Genomic DNA, 22,179 nt, shown 5'->3' on the forward strand with positions numbered 1-22,179 from the left:
ACCTGTTTTGAATGTAAAGAAACAGGTCATTACAGAAATGAATGCCCCAAGTTGAAGAAAGACAACCCTAGAAAAGAAAGCTTCAAGAAGAATACCTTCAGAACAAAGAAAGGACTAATGGCCACCTGGGACGATAGTGAATCAGGATCATCAGAATCTGACTCTGATGAACAAGCCAACGTAGCACTTATGGCTACCACATCCAGCAGCTCAGATGAAGAATCTGAAGAGGTATTTTCTGAACTTTCTAGATCTGACTTAGAATCATGTTTATCAGAAACTCTTACCTCTCTTCAGAAATTAAAACAAAAAGTTAAAGACATTAAAGGCCTTCTTAAAGCAAAATCTGAAGTATGTAGTAGACTTGAGACAACAATTCTAGCACGAGATGATACTATCAGATCTCTAACGATAGAAAGAGATGGAGCCAAAACAAAAAGCTTAGAATTAGAAGAAACGTTGTCTCAAGCACCACAAACTTCAAATGAAATTATTTACAAATATGAAGAAGCCTTTCAACAATTTCTGAAGAATGGGATAGATAGGAGTATTATGGCATCCATGATTTATGGAGTAAGTCAGAATAATAAAAGGGGAATTGGGTATGATTCTGAGGAAAATAAAACCTCTACCAGTAACCAGCTTAAATCTCCTTTTTCATATCACTACACACACACACAAGAAAACAAGTTTAAAAATGCTAGAAGACCCAAAGTTATGAGAAACTCTGGGAAAACTAATCTAAAAGGACCCAAGAGATTCTGGGTACCGAAAGATAAGATTATCTATGTTGCAGATATCCTATGCAGCAAAGTTCAGACACCAGTCATGGTACCTGGACTCTGGATGCTCGCGACATATGACGGGAAGAAAGTCTATGTTCCAAAGCCTGGAACTTAAAGACGTTGGATTTGTAGGCTTCGGAGGAGATCAGAAAGGAAGGATCAGAGGCTCCGGAACTATTGGTAATGGTACTCTTCCCTCTATATCTGATGTTCTTTATGTAGAAGGATTAATGCATAACTTGTTATCCATAAGTCAATTAAGTGATAACGGTTATGATGTAATCTTTAATCAAAAAACGTGTAAAGCCATTAGTCAGAACGATGGCTCTGTCCTTTTCACAGGCAAGAGGAAAAACAACATTTATAAAATAAATCTTTCTGATTTAAAAGATCAAAATGTTAAATGTTTAATGTCAGTTCACGAAGAGCAATGGGTATGGCATAGACGCTTAGGCCACATTAGCATGAGAAAACTTTCTCAGCTAACTAAACTTGAGTTAGTCAGAGGCCTGCCTAAACTGAAGTTTTATTCAGATGCTCTGTGTGAAGCTTGCCAGAAAGGAAAGTTTTCAAAAACATCTTTTAAAAGGAAAAATGTTGTTTCTACCTCTAAGCCTCTGGAGCTTCTTCACATTGACTTATTTGGTCCTGTAAAAACAGCATCAGTCAATGGAAAGAAGTATGGACTAGTAATCGTTGATGATTACAGCCGCTGGACATGGGTAAAATTCCTAAAGCACAAGAGTGAGTCTCACTCTGTATTCACCAGTTTCTGTTCTAAAGTGCAGAAAGAATTTGACTCTAAAATTGTTAGAGTCAGAAGTGATCATGGTGGAGAATTTGAAAATAAAGATTTTGAAGAATTATTTGATTCTAATGGAATATCCCATGATTTCTCCTGCCCTAGAACTCCATAACAAAATGGAGTTGTAGAGAGGAAGAATAGGACACTCCAAGAAATGGCCAGAACCATGATCAATGAAACAAATGTAGCAAAGCACTTTTGGGCAGAAGCTGTAAACACAGCGTGTTATATTCAGAATAGAATCTCTATTAGACCTATTCTGGAAAAGACTCCCTATGAACTGTGTAAGGGAAGAAAACCCAACATTTCTTATTTTCATCCTTTTGGATGCATTTGTTTTATATTAAATACTAAAGAACATCTGAACAAGTTTGATTCCAAAGCACAGAAAGGTATCATGTTAGGATACTCAGAACGCTCTAAAGGCTATAGAGTATACAACACAGAAACCAAAATTGTGGAGGAATCAATTCATGTTAGATTTGATGATAAGCTTGACCCTGAAAAGTCAAAGCTAGTTGAAAAGTTTGCAGATTTAGAGATCACTCTGGTAGAATCTGAGAAAACTCCAGAAGCAACTGTCACTCCAGATTCTGAAGAAATTAAATCTCCAGAAATTCCAAGGAAAGTTAAAAGTCGTATTAACGTATCTGAAGATTTGATTTTGGGAAACAAAGATGAACCTGTTAGAACCAGATCTACCTTCAGAACTTCTGAAGATATTCCTCTGGGACTAGTGTCTCTGATTGAGCCTATGTCCTGTGATGAAGCTCTTCAAGATAACGATTGGGTGGCAGCTATGCAAGAAGAGTTAGATCAATTCTCCAAGAATGATGTCTGGGATCTCGTTCCTAAACCCAGAGGCACTCATGTCATTGGAACCAGATGGGTTTTCAGAAACAAGCTGAACGAGAAAGGAGAAGTTGTCAGAAACAAAGCTCGACTGGTAGCTCAAGGTTATAGTCAACAAGAAGGTATTGATTATAATGAAACTTTTGCTCCAGTCGCGAGGTTAGAATCTATTCGTCTTCTTGTATCTTTTGCTATTAATCATTCTATTAAACTATATCAAATGGATGTCAAGAGTGCATTTCTTAATGGTTATATTTCAGAAGAAGTGTATGTCAATCAACCTCCAGGTTTTGAAAATTCAAACTTTCCAGAACATGTATTTAAACTTAAGAAATCCTTATATGGACTTAAACAAGCTCCCAGAGCTTGGTATGAACGTTTAAGCAATTTTCTTCTGGAACAAAATTTTATCAGAGGGAAAGTTGATTCTACACTCTTCTGCAAAAACCTTAATAATGATCTCATGATATGCCAAATTTATGTTGATGATATTATTTTTGGTTCTGCTAATATCTCTGTTTGCCAAGAATTTTCTAAGTTAATGCAGGCAGAATTTGAAATGAGTTTAATGCAAGAACTAAAGTTCTTTCTGGGAATTCAAATTAATCAAACTCCAGAAGTCACATACATTCATCAAAGTAAATACATTAAAGACGTTCTGAAGAAGTTTGACATGACTGAATGCAACTCTGCAAAAACTCCTATGCACCCAACTTGCATTCTGGAAAAAGAAGAGGTAAGCAACAAGGTTTGTCAGAAGCTCTATCGAGGTATGATAGGCTCTCTTCTCTATCTGACTGCTACTCGTCCTGATATTCTCTTTAGCGTCTGTCTGTGTGCCAGATTCCAATCAGATCCTAGAGAATCTCATTTAACAGCTGTTAAGAGAATTCTTAAGTATCTGAAAGGAACTCCTAACCTGGGCCTGATGTATGAGAAAACATCAGAGTATAGACTTTCTGGTTATTGTGATGCAGATTATGCAGGAGATAGAATAGAACGAAAAAGCACATCTGGAAATTGCCAGCTTCTGGGAAACAACTTGATCTCCTGGGCTAGCAAAAGACAGTCAACAATCGCTCTATCAACTGCAGAAGCAGAATATATCTCAGCATCACTGTGCACAACTCAGATGCTCTGGATGAAACATCAGCTAGAAGATCTTCAGATATTTGAGAGTAACATTCCTATCTTTTGTGATAATACTGCTGCTATTTGTTTGAGTAAGAATCCTATTTTACATTCCAGAGCCAAACACATAGAAATTAAACATCATTTTATTAGAGACTATGTTCAGAAAGGAATAGTAACGCTGAAGTTCATTGATACAGAACATCAATGGGCAGATATCTTTACTAAGCCTCTAGCTGAAGATAGATTTCTTTTCATCTTAGAAAATCTGAACATTAAAAATTGTCCTGAATGAAGTATGGCTCTGAAAAATATAAAATAAGATTCTGATAAAAACAAATATGATTCTGCCTCTGACTCTGATACTTCTACAAGTTAAGAAGATATCTGAATCAGAAATCTTCAGAAACCAATCTCTTGGTATTCCTGAAGATCAGATACATTAAACACGTGGAACTCTGAAGCGTCAAACTTTAGAACTTCTAGACAGCTGTCAAGAAATTCAAAAGGCAGACGTTTGAGTTTTCCTCGAGCAGTGTGCAAACTGTGGGATTAGACATTCATTTATTAGCTGTAATCATTTTTCCCCCAAACGTGCTATTTTGGTTTTTGTGCTAACGCTGGTATGTGTGTCGTTTTGCATGCGTTTTTACTTAGGTATATAAACACTTTTCTCACATTTCACACACTTATCACTCTCACTCACTCTAAAACCCTAAACCCTTCTCTGCAAGTTCTTCATCTTCTTCTTCAATCTTCTTCATGAATGCTCAAGAGCAAGAAGTTTTTAACTTCTCCCAACAGATGGAAGCCAGTTCTAATCCCCAAACCTCAAACACTCAAACACCCACTGTTACAGGCGTCACCATAACCCCTGTTTATCAAGAACCCCACATTCTTGACCGAGAAAGCCACATAAACCTTTCAACTCCCTTTGAAGGTTTAGATGTTTTGTGTGAATCTTTGGTTGATTTTGACAACCTAAGAAGAAATGGCGTTGATCTCACTGGGGAACTTCGTCAACAAGGGTGGGAGAACTATTTTGAAAGGTTGTATGGTCCCATCTATCCTCTTCTGGTAAAGGAGTTCTGGAGACATGCTGATGCAGATGACCAATTCATTGTCTCATTTGTTCTGGGAGTGAAGATAGTTATCACAGAAGCGTCCATTGCCTCCTTGCTGAACATGGAGAAAGCTGGAGGTAAAAGGATTTACAATATTCCTCCAAGGTCAAAGCGCATCACTGAAGTCATCAACCCTACAATCTTCAAACCTAATGTCGAAGGAAACCCCTCTAAGAACAAGGAGCTTCATCAGAACCTCCGAGTTTGGCTGAAGATTATTCTGGGAACAATCCATCATCGTCCAGCCTCCAACTCTTCAGATTACATAAATGCAGATCAGAAATGCATTTTGTACTGCATCCAGAAAGGCGTGAAGATCAACCTCCCTGTTCTCCTCTTCAGATATCTGAGAGATTCAGTCAGAGAAACGAGGAATAATATGAAGCCCAGATCCTACATTCCTCTGGGAAGATTGCTCTCTGATGTCTTCATTGAGCATGGCTTGGTAGATGATCTGGAGAAGACCAGATGCATGGATGATCTGGCAATTGATGTGGGAAAGCCTCTGAATGCCAAAAACCTGAAGAGCATGGGAATCATCAAAGAGATTAGAGTCAAGCCCACTATGGATGTGTCCTGGGAATGTCTAAAAGATCAGAGGAAGATGCCTCATGGCTTGGTCAGATTCTTCAAAGATGAGCCCAGAGACGCTGTTGCCATCTATCTTCATCGTATGCTGGAAGAAGGTGTTGATGTTTCTGATTTCCGCCTTGAAGACTGTCTGGACTCTGTAGAAGATCTTGTCAGATACAAGAGAGGTGTCTCTGAGAAACAGATAGCTGCTGAGGCAAGGAGAGCAAAGAAAGCCAGACTTGGAGAAACTTCTGGCAGCAAAACTTCAGCACCTCTGAATGTTTCTTCTGGTAAGTCTGTTCCCCCTGTCTCTTCTGAATCTATAATGGCTTCCTCTAACCCTCTCTCCTCTCAACCAATATATACCACCTCTGAAATACCACCCTCAATCACCAGAACCTCCCAACCAACACCAGCTCTAAACATAGCCAGAACCTTTATTCCTCCCTCTAAACCTATACAAACCCACCAAAGCACTTCTTCTTCCTCATCCTCTGAATATGAATCACCCCCGTACCTTTCCCCTTCTTCTGACCAAGAGTTATCTGATCAAGAGTCCTCTGACCAAGAACACTCTGACCCTAACTCCCCAACAATAGCTGAAATTTATGCTAAAAATTTCGCTCCACAACCCACAAGACAATCTGAAGTAACCTCACCCCTCCAAACTTCACTTCCACCACAACAAACAACAACCTTACCCTCTGAAACTCAACCATCTGATCCCTTCACCTCTAATATCACTCCACCAATTATTCCCGTTGTACCTGGACCAGACTCTGACCCATTAGACCTAAATCCACTATATGCTTCATCCCCTAGTCTTCAACCAGACGCAGATTCTGAACTTCAACCAGAAGCAGAATCTGAACCTCAACCTCTAAATCTTAGCCCTTCAAACTCTCCACCTCATTCACCTGAACCTGAACCTGAACTTACCATACCTACCCTTGAGGAGGCCATTATACAGGTTGCAGAAGCTTCAGTCCAGAAGGTCAAGTCTCTGGCTAAAAACTCTGAAGTTAGTGATGATCCTAAATCTGTTAGGACACACTGGAACAGAGTCATTAGTTGGATGACCTCTGAGTCTTATAGGCTGAAGAGTATCTCTGAACAAGTCAGAAATGGCTACATCAGAGATGCTGAGGAAAGGCTCCAAGAGAGATTGGCCAGAGAAGCTGAGGCCAAGAGGTTAGAGGAGGAAAGATTGGCTAAAGAAGCTGAAGAAGAAGCAAAGAGGTTAGAAGAAGAACGACTGGCAAAGGAAGCAGAACTTCTAAGGATTCAGGAAGCTGAAGCCAAGGCTCAGGCGGATGCAGAAGCCCAAGCTGCTGCTGAAGCTGAAGCTCAGCAGGCTCTGACTCAGGGGGAGTCCTCTTCTGCGATCCCGTTGATTCTTAACACTCTGAAAGAGATCAAGCAAGATCAGAAAGAGATCAAGCAAGATCAGAATGAGCTCCGGGCCAGGATGGACAAGCAAGATGCTTTGAATGAAAACATCCAGAACATGTTTGCCATGTTGCTTCAGAGACTTCCTCAACCTCCAAACCCTTAGGCACTTAGGATTTATTTTATTTGCTTGCCTAATGTTTTTGCTTCTGTCTTCCTTTTAGCTCTGATATTCTTCTTTGAGTCTGATGTTTTGACTGCTGTTTGCCTCTGTGCTTTTCTATTAATGAAGTGTTTTTCTCTTTATTATTCTTTTTATTTTTATTTTTTATGCCTTTTTGATTATGCCAAAAAGGGGGAGAAATCATTAAATAGCTCTGATGAAAATTTGTCTAAAACCTTAAGCACTCTGCAACATTTGTAGAAATAGCTCTGATAAAAATAGCTCTGATTAAATAACTCTAAACATTAAATTTAAGAATTTGCAGAAAGTTTCAGAAATCTCATTACTTGGAAAGCTCTGGTAAGAACTTCTGAACTCCCTAGCGCTAACTCAGGGGGAGCTTCTGTCTATCTGATCTTATTTTATTCATGTTTCATCTGCTATTTTAAGTTGTTTTGTCATCATCAAAAAGGGGGAGATTGTAAGAACAAAAATTGTTCTACAACAGATTCCTTGATTTTGATGATAACAAAGGATGAAACCAAAAATGGCACCCTAACGAAAAGTTTCTAAGTGTGCAGGGTTCTAAAGAAAGAAGAAATAAATCTGATGATGTCATCAGATGCACAACAAGATCAGATACAAATTATCAAGTATCAGAAGCATCTAAAGTGGAATCTCGTTTCAAGAAGCTCTGACTCTGGACAAAACTGCAAAGTATCAGAAGCATCTGAACATGAAGTAAAGTCTAGAAGCTCTAACTCTGAACAAATGCCTTCTGTAAACTCTGAAGTTATCAGCGCCATCTGAACTTTCAAGAGATAACATCAGAAGCCAGATTCTCCAGATACACGAAGACTCTAATCAGAATTGTTAATCATGATGAAGTAACGTTTAAGCCAAGTTAAAGTTCTGCAAATGGATTTCCTCAATTAGAAAGAGACGTTAATCTCCACTTCCAAGAGAAAAGATACTACTTGTGGTAAGTAGTCACTTCTAAGAGAAAAAGTCTCCTGCAGAAGCTATTTATGGAATGGCGTAACTACATCCTTATATCCACCAGTTCAACTCTACTTCAACTCTATTTCAACACTACTTCAACTCCTATATAAATAGAGAAGAAATCAACATTCAGCAAGCAAGAAATCACTAGCCAAAACTATACTGAAATTATATCACGCTCAAGAAAAACATCTTTGTTCTTCAAAGATTTTCACTAAGCTTTTGCTTATCAAGTGAAAAATTTGTTCTTAAGCTTGTAATATTTGCTTTCTTAGAAGCACTCTAGATTACACATCTTGTATCTAATTTTTATTTGATTTCCTCAAGTGACTCTTTGTAGTCTGTAGACTTGAGAGGACTAAGAGATTTTCTTCTCTCTTAGGGGTTGTTTGTAATCTTTCAAGATTAGTGGATTAAGTCCTTGTTGAAGGCGAAATCACCTTGGCCGGGTGGACTGGAGTAGCTTTGTGTTATAAGCGAACCAGTATAAAATCATTGTGTGATTTCATTTTGCAAAAGCGCTTATTTTTCAAACAATTCAAACCCCCCTTTCTTGTTTTTCTCACCTTCAGCCTTCAGAATGGAAGATGATAAAGTTGTTGAAGTGATGTTCTCAAGGTTCCAAACCTTATTTGCAGGACTCAAGGTTCTGGATAAAGGATACACTACAACAGATCACGTCAAGAAGATAATCAGAAGTCTTCCCAAGAAGTGGAGACCTACGGTTACAGCTCTGAAGTTATTCAAGGATCTGAACAGCATAAGTCTTGAAGAACTTATCAGCTCCCTCAGAAGTCACGAAATAGAGCTAGAAGAAAATGAACCTGAGAAGAAAAGAAATTTTTTGCTCTAAAGTCTAGATCTGAAAGAAGAAAGCTAGAAAGGAATAAAGCCTTTCAAGCTGAAGAGGAAGAAGACGATGACTCTGAGAATGAAGATTCTGGTGATGAAGAAGAATTATCTCTTCTTTCCAGAAGAATCAAACATCTCTAGAGAAAAAGAGAAAACAACCTCAGAAGGCCCAGAGAGAAGGGAGAACGTCCAGATTCAACCTCCAGAGGAAGACCCAACAAGGAAGTAACATGTTATGAATGCAAAGAGCCTGGACACTATAGAAATGAATGTCCAAAGCTAAAGAATGATAGCTCTAGAAGGAAAGCTTTAAGAAGAACTCATTCAAAGCTAAGAAGAAAGGACTCATGGAAATATGGGACGACTCTGAATTTGAAGCTTCAGGACCTGATTCTGAAAAGGAGCAAGCAAACGTAGCATTCATGGACACTACCTCTGGAAGCTCATCTAAAACAGAGTCTGACTCTGAAGAGGTATTCTCTGACTTTTCTTGTTCTGATCTGGAAGCCTGTCTATCAGAATCTCTGAGCTTGTATCAAAATCTTCGACAGAAACTCAAGAACCTGAAAAGCGTTCATGAAGAGACTGTTGAAGAGTGTGATAAGCTTGAGAAAGAAGTTTCTGAACTCAAAGAAAATAATTTTACTCTTGAAAGAGAAAACAAATTTCCAACCAAGAAATGTTCAAAAACTGAAGAAACTGATTCTAAAGCTTCACCAACTTCTGACACTATCATATACAAATATGAAAAAGCTTTTCAGAAATTTCTGAACAACGGTCTAGAAAGAAGAAAAATAGCTTCTATGATTTATGGTGTAAGTCATAATAGAAAAAGAGGAATTGGTTATGACTATGATGAAGATGATCTGAAACCTTCTATAGAAAACAAATTAAACTCTCCTTTTTCTTATCAGTATACACCTGCACATACACAGAAATTCAGCAACGCTATAAAATCCAAAGTTTTCAGAAACTCTAGGAGAAGTAATCCTAAAGGACCCAGAAGATTCTGGGTACCAAAAGATAAAATAGTGTATGTTGCAGATATCTTGTGCAACAGATTTAAAACACCAATCATGGTACCTGGACTCTGGGTGCTCGCGATACATGACGGGAAAAAAGCATATGTTCCAAAACCTGGAACATGAAGATGTTGGTTTCGTAGGCTTTGGAGGAAATCATAAAGGAAGAATCAAAGGATCTGGAACAGTTGGTAATGGATCTCTTCCCTCTATTTCTGATGTCCTTTATGTTGAGGGATTAATGCCACTACAACAAACAAGACCTTAGACAGCGCTTTTTTTAGCCTTAGACAGCGCTTTAAAGCGCTGTCTAAACCTCCGCTGCTAAAGGTTTAGACAGCGCTTTTTTAAATCTTAAAAGCGCTGTCTAAGCCCCCCCCCCCCCTTAGACAGCGCTTTGGCCAAAAGCGCTTTATAAGACCCTCTTATTTTAAATTTTTTAGGTATACCTTAGACAGCGCTTTTGAAAAGCGCTGTCTAAGCCCCACCCCCTTAGACAGCGCTTTGGCCAAAAGCGCTTTCGAAGACCCTCCTATTTTAATTTTTTTAGGTATACCTTAGACAGCGCTTTTCAAAAAGCGCTGTCTAAGCCCCCCCCTTAGACAGCGCTTTTGCCTAAAGCGCTTTCTAATCCCCCCCTTAGACAACGCTTTTTACAAAAGCGCTGTCTAAGGTATACGAAAATTTTTGAAGCTTTTGTTTTAAACCACATTTTTTCCAGGTTTATAAACCAGAATTTCTACCTGTTTTCAACCAGATTTTGACAGACAATTATCACATTTTATATATGCCATTTTGGCCTTTTTTCTACCAATTTTTGGCTAACAAATATATATATATACCAATTCAAACCAATTTTGCCTTAAATGTATCAAAATATATACAAATTTATGTACACATTTACAAGTCATAACATATACTACAAATGTACACATTAATTACACAAATTTATGAACAAACATTGAGCTCTATCATGAATTGACACCACTCCTCTTTGATTTCGTCCACTTGATCCTTTGTATAAAATGCACACTTGAATTCATCAAAGTACTACATAATAATATAACATATTTTGAATTAATTCCAACTATTTAATTATATGAGATATGTGTAAATATAAAAATAACTCATAAGTTAGAAATACATACATCGGTGGGAATCTTTAATCGGCCCAAAGCAAGAGTATCTCGCATAAACCTCAACATGAAATACCCGCAATCTATTTGATTACGTTGTTGAGGACACTACATATGAAAAAAAAATATGGATTATAAATCCTAAGTTTTATCAAGTGTCATCACTAATATAATAAAAAATGTGGTAATTAAAAATATACCGCCACTTTAATCCATGTAATGGAGTTGGCGCCCCTCCTTGAGGTTTGGATATCTCGTTGGGCCCGAAAAGCTTGTAGGACGCTAACAAAATAAAAATGAAGCAATTAGAACAATTCACATAAACTAAGAAAAATTTTGAACATTCTCACTTACGTGTCAATTAGGACCTTCATATCCGGGTATGTTGTCCAATCATTTCCTAACGAGTCAAGATAATACACAATTTCTCGGATAGGATTGATTGCGAGCAACAACCAATGTCCACTGTAATGATTAGGCAAATGTTAGATGGTAACTTGGAAAATAATTATAATAGATGAATTTAGAATGAAATGCTAACCCGGTATTAAACGGTATAAAAAACAACTTCTCCGCATCTTTATTGTCCATGAGGATCCGAAGAACGTACTCCGTCACGGTATCCGGTCTACTTAAGATTAAACCTAAGTTGACGGTCGCGGGTGCTAAGAATCCGAATGACACGTCCAAACCATTGGGGCGCATCAATTTGTCATACAAAAACCTAATATAAAAACATCATTAACACCTCTTTTGAAACATAAAGTAAACCGGATTAACATAAAGTAAACATCATTAACATAAGTTGTTTAATTAATAAAACAAAGTAGACCGGATTTACCTAATATATGTATTGACAACGGTGACGCCGATTTCTTCATGACTAAAAACTTGCATGAAGTCTTCATTACCAATCATTTGGTCGTAATCAAAGTCGAAAATCCCTACCTCCATATGTACAGTCCGAACACCTCCGGTCGGTATATCGGTCATCTCTAGAAATGTCTTGAGGCACGACCTATACTTGGTGGTAGGTTTTTTCCTAGCTACGGTCTTCTTAGCACCAGAATTTTTTACCCGTGCGGAGGCGTTGCTAACCTCCTTTTTTTGTTGTGCGGAGGCATTGCTAACCTCATTTTCTTGAAGCTACATGTCATATAAATGGTTAGATCAAATTAAGAATGTAACAACTTCCATGAATATATGTCATATAATTGTATATTACCTCTTTTCTTGAAACCGTGGACTCGGTATGCCGTGGAATCGCATTATCTTTTGATTTGGATTTTGTGGGAGTCTATTTAACATAACCAAGGAAAATATGTAAGTAAAATTTTAAGCATAAATTTTAAACTTTGAATATACACATTAAAGTTAACATAAGTTTTAAGCATACCTCATATCCTACGCATATGAGGTTTGTCGGCCATGCAACAAACGAACCTACTGCTTCGTGCACCGTTGTTGCATCCGAATCATCGCTAGGATATGGTAATGCTGCATTCGGCTCAACTGCAATATCAACTGATACCTTCAAACATCCAGCAGGGAGCTCTCTAGTGTGAAGTAATACTCCACTAATGTTATGCACTTTTCCCTTGCCAACCATCCGATAGTATGGTGACGACAAATACAGCTGACAATGGGAAATGCCCTAAAACCAATAATAACAAGAAATCGTTAATGTGTATATATGTCAAATACATAATTTAAGCAAATAGTTCAATTTAAGACAATTATATGTAATTACCTCTGGAATGTTCGGCTGAAAGGTACAGTTGATACTGTCTTTGTCCGAAGCATCTCTGTATACTGTTGAGGCGCTAGCCTCTCTTTCTCTCCTCAATGCATCAAGCTCAGCTTGCATGGCTTCCAATCTTGCATGAAGCTCCCGATTACTAGGAGCCTTTCCTTTTTTAATACTCAGGGAGGTCGGAGTGACTCCAAATCCCTTACCCCTCACCCGACCAGAATACTCAGGGACATCTAATGCCCGACTAAGTATGCCCTTAGTATCATCGGGAGATAAAGACTGAGATAGCTCCCCCTAAAAAATCAGATGAATACCGTATACTTGTCAAATATTTGTGTATAAAAATGTTATTCAATTAATGAAAAAATGTTATACTTACACATTTCTGGTATACGTGTAAAACTTCTTCTTGAGGAACTCCAGATTTGCCCACACGGGCTTCCTTCCACAAAACATGTGCAGGAAGAGATGTTTCTGAACTTTCCTCCTTCTGCAGCTACACATTAAGTCATACAATTTGATCAGATAAAACTAATATATGATGAACAAATTTGTTATCGCAATTTATAAATACTTACCATGGATTGTTCTAAGCGTCCATATCCGACACGTCCTTTTCGGTACGGATATGCGGGACTTGATGCTCTTTCCCGATTTGTAGCACTTATTCTTTGAAAAACCGGGTCTTGTCTTTTGGATTTGAAAGCTTCCCATTCTTCAGCCGATATCAAACTTTCATATTTTTTAGGAAGCTCCGCATCCACAAAATTACCATCCGCATCCTTAAGGAACTTGGATGATAAAAATGTCTGAAACCCTCTTAGAAGCTTTCCGGCCAATTTCATACAAAAACCTCTTCTTTCTTCTTCGATGTTAAAACATCGCTAAGAAAAACATACAGATTGATAGTTAGTATCGGTAATTGAAAAAACATAATTGATACCGTATAATTAAGGGCCAACTGATTGTACCTTTATCTCACTCCAAATTTTTTCTTTGGACTCATTCAGCTCTTTGTTTCTCCAATCATCACATGTAATGGGAATTTCATTCCTTACTAGTGCACCGATAAAACTAGTTAAGGTATGCCCATTAGGTTCTATAAGCTGTCCCTGGTTGCTCCAATAGACATCTAGTATGATGCCTCGAGATCTTCCTTGGACCACCCTTCTCATTACTGTGATGCCTCTTCAAATTTCTTCTTCCGCGGATACTTTTTTACTAACTTCCTCATGTTGGTCATCAGCCATGTCTAACCTGTAATAAACCAAGGAAACCATCAAATATCAAATATAACTTATAATCAAAGCAATTGAAAACAAAAAAATAAAGAAATCATGCATTATCAGATATAAATTATAATCAAAGCAATTGAAAACAAAAATATAACGAAATCATGCATTATCAGATATAACTTATAATCAAAGCAATTGAAAACAAAAAAATAAAGAAATCATGCATTATCAGATATAACTTATAATCAAAGCGATTTCAATCCATGTGCGTCAACCTTACCAATATAACAACAACGCAAGCAAGGACAATGCATTCGTCTGGGGTTTTCAGCGTGTTGAACAGCATACTTAACGAATTCCAAAACCCCACTCTCGTACTCTTTGGTCATTCGATCGGCACAGATCCATGTTTTATCCATGGTTTTCCTACTTATTAAAGTAAACAATTAATCCAGACGAAAATACATAACTAAGGTAGTATCTTTGAATATCCTAACAATTATAAAGTTCAATTCATTTTAAACTTCAAAAACCTATACATAACCAATGTTAATATAAACTTCAATAACGTATCCGATACGCCAATATACCAACTTTAATTACCTCATCACTTTCATTTTTTATATTACAAGAATCAAACTTTTTCTATTACAATATACCTATAACTATACCTATAACTATATTAGAGTTCGTTCAATCATTTTATGGGAGAAATCTTGTTCCTTTAGAATGAAAGTGAGATGAACAACACTTTCACAGTTAAAAAGAAAAAAAACTACCTATTCAATCTTCAAGTATAATCACTAAGGAAACATGAAGTTTGAACAATATTGAACATCTAAATCCAAAATGATATTTAGAGTTTAAAGTCAAGTAGACACAGACACTGTAACAAAACAATGTATGAAATTTAATACTACCTACCTACCTTTTTATGTGGGAAAACCATGTTTCATGTCCAAAATCTTATGTGTTCAATCTAAAAGTCTATAAATGGACCCCATTACTCGCCTAAACTTTATATTCAAATATTTGGACAAAATACTTGATGTACATGTAGAATAATGCAACAAAAATAGTACTCATAATTAATGTGATATTGTTAGGTATTCATATTTGCATATTAGATGATAAAGAAAGATGCTTGCACTTACATAAAGACAAGAACAAGAATTTTTATTTCTCATTCAGTTAGGGTTGGCAATTGAGCATCAACAGTGTATTTTACAAACAAAAAGAGCAAGCATTGAACCAAACAAAATAACAGAGCATGAAAAATACTGATGAAGTTATTTACAAATACTGATATTTCCCTAAATGAAGAACATACCGAAATGAAGGATTCTTCAAACACTTTCAGAAATGAAATATTCTTCAAACACTTGCAATGCCTGAAACCAAATGAATGAAAATGTTAAGAAATGACGAACAAAACGCAGTAGAAATGACGAACTGAATCAGAAATGAAAAAATGCAGAAATGAAGAACATACCGCAGTAGAAATGACGTTCTGAAACCGATTCTTCAAACACTTTCTGGTATTGAAACCGAATGATTACAATGTATTCTCGTTCGCTGTTAGGGTTCGCTGGAGGGGTTTAATCGCAGGAGGGAAAACAAAAAGAACTGAGAACGAAAATAGAAGTCTGAAATTTAATTTTAATTAGACCTTAGACAGCGCTTTTGTGGAAAGCGCTTTCTAAGATATGCCTTAGACAGCGCTTTCCAAAAGCGCTTTCTAAACCCCCACCTTAGACAGCGCTTTTGGTTTTAATTTTTTTTTTAATTGAAAGACTTTAAACAGCGCTTTCTCAAAAGCGCTGACTAAAGTCTATATTTAAAAGCGCTTTCTAAAAGCGCTGTCTAAGGGGGGGTCTTAGACAGCGCTTTCTAAAAGCGCTGTCTAAGACCCCCCCTTAGACAGCGCTTTCATTATTTTTTTAGAACATTTTCCGTGTTTTATTTTTATTTTAACCTTAGACAGCACTTTCTTTTAAAAGCGCTGTCTAAGATGCGCTGTTAAAAAACCTTTTTGGCGTAGTGTGCATAATATATTATCATAAGTCAATTAAGTGATAACGGTTATGATATTATCTTTAATTAAAAAACGTGAAAAGCTGTTAATCAGAAAAATGGCACAGTCATTTTCATTGGAAAGAGGAAAAACAACATCTATAAAATAAAACTTTCAGATTTGAAAAATCAAAACGTAAAATGCTTGATGTTTGTTAATTAAGAGCAATGGGTGTGGCATAGACACTTGGGTCACATTATCTTGAGGAGGATTTCTCAGCTAAATAAACTTGAGTTAGTCAGAGGCCTACCTAAGCTAAAGTTTTATTTTGATGCTCTTTGTGAAGCATGTCAGAAAGGTAAGTTTTCTAAAACCACTTTCAAAACTAAAAATGTTGTTTCCACCTCTAAACCCAGGAACTTTTACACATTGACCTTTTTGGACCTGTTAAGACAGCGTCAGTCAATGGTAATAAGTATGGACTTGTCATTGTTGATGATTATAGTCGTTGGACATGGGTGAAATTCTTAAGGCACAAGAATGAGTCACGTTCTGTGTTCACCCGTTTCTGTTCAAAAGTGAAAAATGAATTTGACTCTAAGATAATCAGAGTCAGAAGTGATCAAGGTGGCAAATTTAAAAGTAATTTTTTTAAAGAACTTTTTGACTCTAATGGAATATCTCATGATTTATCATGTCCTAGAACTCCACAACAAAATGAAGTTGTAGAAAGGAATAATAGGACTCTCCAAGAAATGGTTAGAACCATGATCAATGAGACTAATGTGGCATAACACTTCTGGGCAGAAGCTGTGAATACAACATGTTACTTTCAAAATAGAATCTCTATCAGACCTATTTTAGAGAAGACTCCTTATGAACTGTGCAAGGGAAGAAAACCCAACATTGCTTATTTTCATCCTTTTGGATGCCCTTGTTTTATTCTGAAAATTAAAGACAATCTGAACAAGTTTGACTCTAAGGCGCAAAAGTGTATTATGTTAGGATACTCAGAATGTTCTAAAGGATATCGAGTATAGAATACATAAACACAAATTGTGGAAGAATCAATACATGTCAGATTTGATGATAAGCTTGACTCTGAAAAATCAAAGCTAGTTGAGAAATTTGCAGATCTAGAGATCACGCTTGCAGGTCCTGACAAAAAGATCAAAGAATCTGAAGAAGCAGAAAGAGGAACCTCAGAAGCACCTGAGATCTCAATCAATCAAAAAAGACAAAGAAATAGGAAGAATGTTTCTGAAGAACTAATTTTGGGAAACAAGGATGAACCTGTCAGAACAAGATCAACACTCAAAGTTTTTGAAGAAACACTTCTAGGACTAGTATCTCTGATAGAGCCAACATCCTGTGAAGAAGCTCTTCAAGATAAAGAATGGATTCTGGAAATGAAAGAAGAACTTCATCAGTTTTCCAAGAATGACGTTTGGGATCTTGTACCAAGATCCAAGGGAACCCATGTGATTGGAACCAAATGGGTTTGCATAAACAAGCTAAATGAAAATGGTCAAATTGTCAGAAACAAAGCATAGATGGTGGCACAAGGTTATAGTAAACAAGAAGGAATTGACTATAATGAAACCTTTGCTCCAGTTGCGAGGTTAGAATCTATTCATCTCCTTGTATCTTTTGTTGTAAATTACTCCATCAAATTATATCAAATGGACATCAAATGCGCATTTCTGAATGGTTACATTTCTGAAGAAGTGTATGTCCATCAACCTCCTGGCTTTGAAAATTCAAAAGTTCCAAAACATGTTTTCAAACTTAAGAATTCTCTTTACGGTCTGAATAAAGCTCCTAGAGCTTGGTATGAAACACTTAGCTCATTTCTTCTGGAAAATGATTTTATCAGAGGCAAAGTGGACTCCACTCTCTTCTGCAAAAACATCAGAAACGATCTTATGATTTGTTAGATTTATGTTGATGATATAGTATTTGGTTCTGCTAACCCCTTTGTTTGCCAAGAATTTTCTGAGTTAATACAGGCAGAATTTGAGACGAGCCTAATGCAAGAACTGAAGTTCTTTCTGGGCATTCAAATCAATCAAACATCAGAAGCCACATATGTCTATCAAAGAAAATACATAAAAGATCTTCTGAAGAAATTTGACATGTCAGAAAGCAAGCCAACCAAGACACATATGCATCCTACTAGCATTATGGAGAAGGGAGGGGTAAGTCAAAAGGTTTGTTAGAAACTCTATCGTGGTATGATAGGTTCTCTCCTTTATCTAATTGTTTCGCGTCTAGAAGTATTATTCAACGTATGTCTATGTGCAAGATTTCAGTCAGATCCAAGGTAATCTCACTTAACTGTTGTTAAGAGAATCCTTAGGTATATGAAAGGAACACCTAACTTTGGCTTGATGTATAGGAAAACATCAGACTATAGACTTTCTAGGTACTATGATGCAGATTACGCTGGAGATAGGTTGGAACGCAAAAGCACATCTGGAAACTGTCAGTTTCTGGGAGGAAACCTGATTTCATGGGCAAGCAAAAGACAATCAACCATTGCACTATCAACTGCAGAAGCAGAGTACATTTCAGCTTCATTGTGCAGCACTCAGATGCTCTGGATGAAGAATCAGCTTGAGGACTTTCAAATTTATGAGAGTAACATTCCTATCTTTTGTGATAATACTGCTGCAATATGCTTAAGTAAGAATCCAATTTTACATTCCAAAGCGAAGCACATAGAAATTAAACACCATTTTATTAGAGATCATGTTCAGAAAGGAACAATTACTTTAAAACTTATAGATACAGACCATCAATGGGCTAATATCTTTACAAAACTCATAGCTGAAGATAGATTTCTTTTCATTCTGAAAAATTTAAATATGGAAGATTGCCCAGAATGATTCTGAACATGTGTTTCTCATCTCTGATGTTAAATTAGACTCTGACTTAAGCATATGGCATTTATCTGATTCTAGTTCTGATACTTCTACGAGTTAGAAGATATCTTTATCAGAAACCTCCTTAGTCAGAAACCTTTTGGTATTCTTGACTCCATAAACATCAACATGTGGTCCCTTAAACGTGTGGCTTTGGATCTTCTAGGCACCTGTCTAGCTCAGAACTCAAGGGCCAAACTGTTGAGATCCCCTCGAGCAGTATGCAAATCTTAAGATTATACCCCCATCATTGGCAACATTTAATTCTTCCCATGCTTGTCAAAACTTGGTTTTTAGCAAATAATTAATTTTTATGTTCCCTCTCAGCTAACGCTGTCGTTTTACATATTTTGAAAATGTGTATATATACTTCCATGATTCCCACATTCACACTTTCACTCCTCATAACTTACACTAACCCAATATCTCCAACCTATTTTCATCTCCTTCACAATAACATCATGAATCCTCAACAATAACAGGTCTTTGAATTCTCTCAACAAATGAATGCCACTGAACAACAAGTTAAAGATCCATAATAAGTTGCAACCTCTACTACTGCTCCTTCAACAACTTCCTATATAGAATCCCACGTTCTTGATCATCCTTCTCACATCAATCTTTCAACTCCCTTTGAACAACTTGAAGTTCTTTGTGAGTTGTTGGTAGATTTTGACAACCTCAAAGAAAATGGAATGGATTTAACACAAGAACTGAAGAATCAAGTGTGACTTCCTTATTTCAACCGTATATATGACCCCATTTACTCAAACTTGGTCAAGGAATTCTGGAGATTCGTTGATTGCGACGATCACTACATTTTGTCTCATGTTCTGGGAATCAAGATGGTGATCACTGAGAAATCAATAGTTGCGCTCCTGAATATGGAAAAGGTTGGGGGAAGAAGGATATATAACATCAACCCTAGGTCCAAGTACATGTACTAGAAAGTTATCCCCGCAATCTTCTCTCAGAACCCAGAAGGAAAAACATCCAAGAATAAGGAGCTTCACAAGAATCTGAAGGTGTGGCTCAAGATCATTCTAGGAACCATTCATCACCTTCCTTCATCCAACTCTTCTGACTACACCAACACAGATCAAAACCTGAAGTTGAACCTTCCTATCTCCTCTTCAAGTATCTAAGGGATTTTTATAGAGACACAAGGAACAACATGAAGCCCGAGAACTACATCCCTCTGGGAAGATTAATTTCTAACTTTCTGATAGAGAGTTGTCTGGTGGAACATCTCATCTCCTTGAATATGATAGAAGACGTCACTATGGACGTAAGGAAGCCTCTCAATGGGAGGAATTTGAAGAGCATGGGTCTGATTGACAAGGTCAGAGTCAAACCCGACAGACTTACATCTTGGTAAGCTCTGGAGGATCATAAAGAGAGAGTAGATGATATGTATCTCTTCTCAAAGATAGATCCTCCATAAGTCATCGCTTGCTACTTGTAGGATCTGAAAGCCCAAGGATTTGACATCTCGGGTTTCAGCTCAGACTGGCTCCCATATCAACCCCCCAACTTCCTGAAGAGAAAGAGGGAACCATATCAGAAGAATAAGAAGAAGAGTCTCAAGCTGGGAGAGTCTTCAGTAACTCAGAAGCATTCAGTGCCTCTGAGCTCTTCAACACCAAGTAAGTATTCTATCTCTGAAGCCTCTCTTACTTCTGGTTCTAGGCAGCTTGCCTCATCAATCCCTCTACCACCCCTTACACTCTCAACCACTTTTATTACTTCCTTCACTTCATCTTTCGCACAAACTACAGCTCCCAGAGCAAAACCCAAATCTCAACAACAAACAACCTTAATCCCTTCTGCATCTGAACCAACACCTTCTATACCCATCCTTTATGTACCAAATCCATATGAACCCCAAACCTCTGACCATATCACATCTTCACCCCCATTACCTCAATTCAAACTCCACACAACATCCATCCCCATCTCTGAAGCCATTATGTTCAACAAACCTCTATCACCACCCTTTTCCTCTAACCCTAGTTCCCCTCTTATTATGACCTAACTTCTAACTCTGAACACTCTGGTTCAGATAACCCTGGCCCTGCCTCCCCAAACCATGAAGAACTTCAGGCCACAACTGACTCTGAAAAGACTCAGTATGTACCAGAACCATCTGAAACCATACCTGAACCCTCTGAACAAATTCCAAAACCCTCTGAACCCATTCCCGAACCTTTTGAACCTGAACTTACCATACCCACCTTTGATGAGGCACTAGCCAAGTTCTTAGAGAGTTTTGCTTCAAGATTCAAGAAGATTTCTGATGAATCCATCGTCAGTGACAATCCTTCTGAAGTAAGGACTCACTGGAACGGGTTCATCAGATGGATGACCTCTGAAGTCTTCAAGCTGAAGGGCTTATCTGAACAAGTTAGAAATGACTTTATCAGAGGTGTTTAGGTGAAGCTGGAAGCTCATCTAGTTAAGGAGGTAGCTGAGAAGGAGGAGAGAGAAGTTGCGGAGGAAGCAGCTGCCGAAGCTACTGCCAGGGAGGCAGCTGAGAAAGCTGCAGCCAGAACTAAAGTTGAAGCAGTCTTGGCCGCTGAAGCTGCTCAGAAAGCTCCTGAAGATACTGAGAATAAATTAAAGGTTTCTCTGACTCAAGGAGATTCATCAACAACTGACCTTGCTCCCCTAGTCTTCAAGACTTTGGAAGAGTTGTAGAAAGAACAGCAACTAGTCAGAGCCAGACTCGACAAACAGGACCAAGTCAACTCCAGCATAGAGAATCTGCTAGTTGAGCTTCTTCAAAGGATACCTCCTCCTCCAAACCTTTAAGCACTCTAGGATTTTTTTATTTTTCTAAAGTGTTTTTTCTTCTGAGGCTTTATCTTTTGTTTCCTTATGATTTTGTAATGTTTTTCTTATCAATCAAAATTTTATGTTTATTGCTTTTTGAGATTGACAAAAAGGGGGAGAAATAAATAGAAGTCTTTTTTATGAAATAACCTATCTAACTCTCAAAAATGCACTGCTTACATTCTGACATAAAATCATTGTGTAGTCTAAGTCTTTTTACAGGATCTATTTGAACAAAGGGAAAATGAATCTTTATTTAAGAAACTAATAAATCAAGGCAAGCATCCTAAGAAGATCTGGTAAGAAATTCTCTACCCCAGAAATCCTTATATGATACTAAATTCCTTAAAAACATTTCTTTAAGTATCAGACTTAGGGGGAGATTTCTAATCTCAGGGGGAGTCATACTCTATCTGACTCTGATCATTTTTCATTTGGTTCACTGAAAGTATTTATTGTTTCATCAAAATTCTTAGTTTTGTCATCATCAAAAAGGGGGAGATTGTTAGAACAAGATTTTGATTCTGCAATATATCTCTAAGTTTTTATGATAATAAAGAATGAAACAAGTTGGTACCCTAATATTT

The sequence above is a fragment of the Lathyrus oleraceus genome, chromosome 2 (assembly GCF_024323335.1).
Source record: "Lathyrus oleraceus cultivar Zhongwan6 chromosome 2, CAAS_Psat_ZW6_1.0, whole genome shotgun sequence".
In the NCBI taxonomy this organism is placed as follows: Eukaryota; Viridiplantae; Streptophyta; class Magnoliopsida; order Fabales; family Fabaceae; genus Lathyrus; species Lathyrus oleraceus.